Genomic DNA, 5184 nt, shown 5'->3' on the forward strand with positions numbered 1-5184 from the left:
TGGTTTTATTTATTTATTTATTTTTTATTTCGAGTTTGATTTTTGTAATCAAACATATTCTCTCCTTTTCTCTATTTCTTTTATTCTTGTTGTTGTTTTGTACACAACAGAGTTTAATCTTTTTAAATACAGTGAAGATTGTCCAACAACTGTCACACCCCAAACTCGCCCCTAAAAGTTTGGGCATGACCTATTCGGAACCGGACACTTAACCTGATACACATAACATATGGGGCCTGAACGGAAGCATTGAAGATTATAGAATAACATAAAATCATATCCATTGAGCTATCACTACTATGCCAGGATCGCAAACATCACAACAGGAAAATAGAATACAGAAACATGCATCGGAGTATCGGTTACATACATACATATATACAGATCCAGTCCCGAGATTAGGCGTATCACAAAACATTATTGACATCTTAACCTTAAACAGGCAATTAGAATACAACCCAAAACTTGACAAAAGTTCACAAAAATGGGACAGCTCCACCTAAGTGCCTAGACACACTGAGGTTGACAAAAGATAGATGAGCCTCAGGAGTTAAGACTGGCTCCCGGGTTGATTACCTACAGAAACAGACAAGATACCGAGTGAGCAAAGCTCAATAAATAATAGTACTTACACAGTTCCATGTGCAATTAAAATCATAATACATAACCATGTGTATGTAACTACAGAGTTCATAAGGTTAGTCCAATGCTGTATTACTTTCAGAACGGCCTTAGGCTCGGATATAACAGAACGGGCATCGGCCCAGAAATAATAGAACGACCATTGGCCCAGAAATTATAGAACGGCCATTGGCCCAGAAATAACAGAACGGCCATCGGCCCAGAAAGATCCATGTATACACAAATTCTTTCAATGTTTACATTCACATCAATTCCCAACCAATATACATATAATGTAGTAACTTACGGAAATAGAACGTTAATAGCGATAAGCGTTAACGGTAAATGAATGTATATCCATTGCACTATTACTCACAGTGTTGTGGCGGGACGCTACTTCCTCCCGGAGTGTGCCCTGCACACATAGAGCTCACAATTTAGTTCAAATTCTTCTTCAATTCACATTTCAGTCGTTAATTTCCGGTAAATTAAGAAGCACTTTAAAAAGTTCAAATATTAATTTCAACCATCCCAGAGGGTCAAACAGGTCAAATGGAGCAATCCATGTTTTTCAACTTGGGCCGCACGTGCGGCTGTGAGCCCCACACATGCGGCAAATACTCCCACACGTGCGGCAGTGATGCCCCGCACGTGCTTTTTAGACAGTGTTCAACACCCAAAATTGCACCATTTCCCGCATGTGCGGTGTTGACTCCCGCACGTGCGGCGATTCTGCAAAATTCAGTCCGAAATTCATACAAAAATCCAATTTTTTTGGTGGCATCAACAAGGTCCAAAATAGATCCTTTAATTCCTAAAACATGATTCATATACAAAGGTCTTACAAACACATATCAAATCAATTCTTTAGTTCCTTGCATTTCATGAGCACAACATAAGCATGTAGAATCTCTACAATATTGCTCCCACATACAATAAGATCATCTAAGTCCATAATTGAGAATGATCATGTACAGATAAGGGATAGGATGAAATTTAACTCCAAATTAATCTAACAACAACACATCTTCTCAATTTAATCAGTACACCTCCCATATGAAAGAAAATTCTACGCATACTCAAGAAATTCCTATCCAAGACAAGAGAGGAGGTAATTAAGGTACAACCTATATAAAATTTACATACCTTGAGTTTTAAGTCTCTCAAATTCTCAACCTCCTTTGATAATCTTCTTCACCCTACCTCTAAAACCCCTCTCTAACCCAATCCTTTCCCTCAGGAGATATTTAAAATGAAGCTTCCTAGTCAAAGTGTTTAAGGAGCATGGTACATAGATCTTTATAAAATGTGAATACGACGAAAATCAATCGTTTAATCATCCCAAATTGAAATTTCACCGAAATGCCTATTATTACCTACAAATTATGTTGATCTCAAATATAAAATCAATTTTGGATTATCAAGCCTCTAAGGCTCTCACTTTCTGATTCGAACACTTTAATTGTGACAGATACTTCCTTATCAAACAGAGATGAACCAATATTCATACCTCTTACTTAATTAAACCTCATTTCACACAACATTTCACAGTAAGCAATTAAGTGCACAGAATAAAGGACCGAAAATATACCCGAAATAGATATGAGGGTCGGGTTATTACAGTTATAGAGAATTATTATGACAGCACATTGAGCATCTTGTGCATACATTTAGGCACCAGAAATGAAATTATCATGTGATGCCAATACACAATGTAATGAAATACTTTTTGCGATGACAACACCTTTTTCATACTCAATAATTTAATATTGAAACATGAGAAGATAATTGGGGTAAAAGTCTTGGAGTCTAAAGTTTCATGCGCAATCTTTAATTCACATGTATCTGACTAAGGTACTTTTAAAATGCATTAAAGGATCCAGAAAGAATCAATAAATCAACTTTATTGACATGAATATCAAAAGGTATTCACCAGTTCATGAACTCCATTCCCCTAGCTGCAAGTTCTTCTTTGTCTCTCTTATATTGGCTTTCCATAATAAATCATCGTCACTTTCTATCTAACAAAGTCAAAAGGTATTATGAATGTAATAGGACCATGCTTGAATATGTTTACTTGATAGTAATGATAACATTGTAGACAAATGTTTAGTACCACTTTAAATAAGCATTACTAATATCAAAATACTTGTCAGTGAAAAGTCCACCATTGGAAAAAAGCATTGATAGTCACTGATGTTTCTTCTCCTATCACAAGGATGAACACCCTGGAAAATTATTTTAACCAGGTTATAAATCTTTTTTTCATTTTTTTTGAGTAAAAAAAAGCACACCAGATATGACATGCTAAGATTAGCAAGAGTTTTAGAAGCTTCAGTTTTGACCTTATAGAATTAATAAATATGGACACTGAACTACCACTATAGCAAGAAAAATCAGGGGTTTCTAAAAATTACCCAATTGAAGGCTAAGCAATATATTCAAATTGTGAGTTTACATATTATAAACCCAACATAGTATGCTACTTGCTTTCTACAACAACTCTTAATGTTCTATTATTGTGACAGCAATAAGTGTCAAGAAGAACACATCTGTTAATAATTTAGAATACCTTTTATCCAACGGTTATGTTATATAGAATGAATATTCTTTCATATTTTTTTACAAGATACACATAATATTAGTAAGTATTTATCCTTTACTTTCCATTTTCGATGATGTCAATTTGTCAAATTTTGTATTCAGTCAGCTTTTTGGTTATATTAGCAAAATACAGATGTAATTACTTTGGTATGGGTGCAAACTAAACAACAAGTAAAGTGAAGTTTACTTGACATGGAATGCTAGTGAATTGTTAAACAAAAGTATACTTTCATTTAACATCAATAGAATGGTAAGACGAATTGTTAAACAAAAGTATACTTTCACTTAAACATCAATAGAATGGTAAGACAACTACATAATAATACATTTTGTTTATGATGCGCACCAATAAACAAGATTGCAAAGAAAATTTGGTACTTTAATGCACATTACGTAAAATTGTGAACATGATATAATTATCACCAACATGTGGTTGTTAACCACTTCCAAACTCTCCTGTTTAGGTAACAAAATTTCTTTTTCCCTATTAAACTTCCAGAATTTCTTTTTTTTCTCCTAAATCTTAGGAAAGAAAAAACAATAGATCATCCTATTGTTTCTATTCATAATTAATAACCTATATGACTTTACCATTCTTGTTTACCTTATTAACATAATTTAAATCAATAACAACCACTCAATCAATCTCAACCAAGTAATCTGCATTCTATTATACTACGTCCAAATTCAATTCCAATTATGAAAAAACAGGGAATTAATATGCACATGTGTATATGCAATTGTGCATACAAATATATATACATATGTTATATATATATATATATATATTGAGAGTGAGAGAGAGAGAGAGAGAGAGAGAGAGAGAGAGAGAGAAATCACCATCCAGGCAAAAGATTGTTGATGTCTTGACGCCGTAGATCTAGACCCGTTGACCCAGCAAGATGTACTATATATTTATGCGTATTGATTAATTGAAGCACTTCTATACTACTATTTCTAACATATCTAACACCACTCATCTGTTATTGCAACTCAAAGAGCAACATTAATTTATAATAAAACTTATTTGAAATCAAGAAAAATTCAAATCCCAAACCCATTTGAAATCAAGAACATTTGCCATCTGTTTGACAGTTTTTTTAAGGTGAAAAAGTTTGACCCAAAAGAATTTTGCAATCTTTTCACAAAAATATAAATGAATAAAAATGCTTGCTGGTATGTGCATAGAAAATACTGAAAAGAGAAGACCATATAAACATCAACTCAGAGGAAATTTATATAATGGTCTCCAAAATCAGAAATTCATACAAATAAAAATCAAATATTACATTCAGATTTACCAAAAGGAACCCAATACACAGGGCAAAATTTATGAAAGAAATGACTAATTAAGAGGAAACAAAATGAAATACAAAAGAGTGGATAGGGTTTTAGGGATTTCAAGCCATACCTCTTCAATGAGATCTCTTTCGAACAAATAAGCTATTGGAAAAATAGAGATCTTCAAGAAGCCTTCGAAAGCAAGAGACGAGAGTGAGAGATGATAAAGAGCAAGAGAACGGATAGAGAAATCACAGATAGAGAGAAAGGGAGAGGAAGAAACCATAGATTCAAAGCAAGGGGGAAAATTTTTGGGGTTTTTAGAGCCATACCTCTTCGATCCTTGCACAGCCTGTGACTTTGATCTCCATTCGTGGAAGACTAGACAAGAGAGAGAGAGAGAGAGAGAGAGAGAGAGAGAGAGAGAGAGAGAGAGAGAGAGAGAGAACCTGTGATCTGCAGTAGTGGCGGTGGCGATCAGCAGCGGTGGCGATGGTCTGTGGTCACATGAAGTGGGGTGAGGTTTGGTGTGGTGAAGGAGAACAAACAGAGAACAGGGGCTGGTGTTAACCAAATATATATATATATATATATTACACAATTGCCGACTAAACATTTTTAGTCGTCGATTAATTTTATAAATCCCTTCTAAATTTGAAATTCTCCCTCCAAATATTT

At 34.2% G+C, this 5184-nt stretch overlaps 1 long non-coding RNA gene across 2 annotated transcripts; it reads right to left on the minus strand.

Annotated features, from left to right (window-relative positions):
• Positions 1 to 230: 230 nt before the first annotated feature.
• On the minus strand, positions 231 to 4929 carry LOC114258539 (uncharacterized). 2 transcript variants are annotated; one of them, XR_014362784.1, is made up of 5 exons: positions 4839 to 4929; positions 4637 to 4698; positions 4066 to 4132; positions 998 to 1036; positions 231 to 576 (listed from the first exon to the last, which is right to left on the minus strand). It is a non-coding gene; the product is annotated as an uncharacterized LOC114258539 (long non-coding RNA). The 2 variants fall into 2 exon arrangements; XR_014362783.1 differs by having other exon boundaries at positions 4637 to 4922.
• Between the last annotated feature and the right edge of the window lie 255 nt (positions 4930 to 5184).

Source organism: Camellia sinensis, chromosome 2 (genome assembly GCF_055761805.1).
Source record: "Camellia sinensis isolate YWXY chromosome 2, ASM5576180v1, whole genome shotgun sequence".
Classification (NCBI taxonomy): Eukaryota; Viridiplantae; Streptophyta; class Magnoliopsida; order Ericales; family Theaceae; genus Camellia; species Camellia sinensis.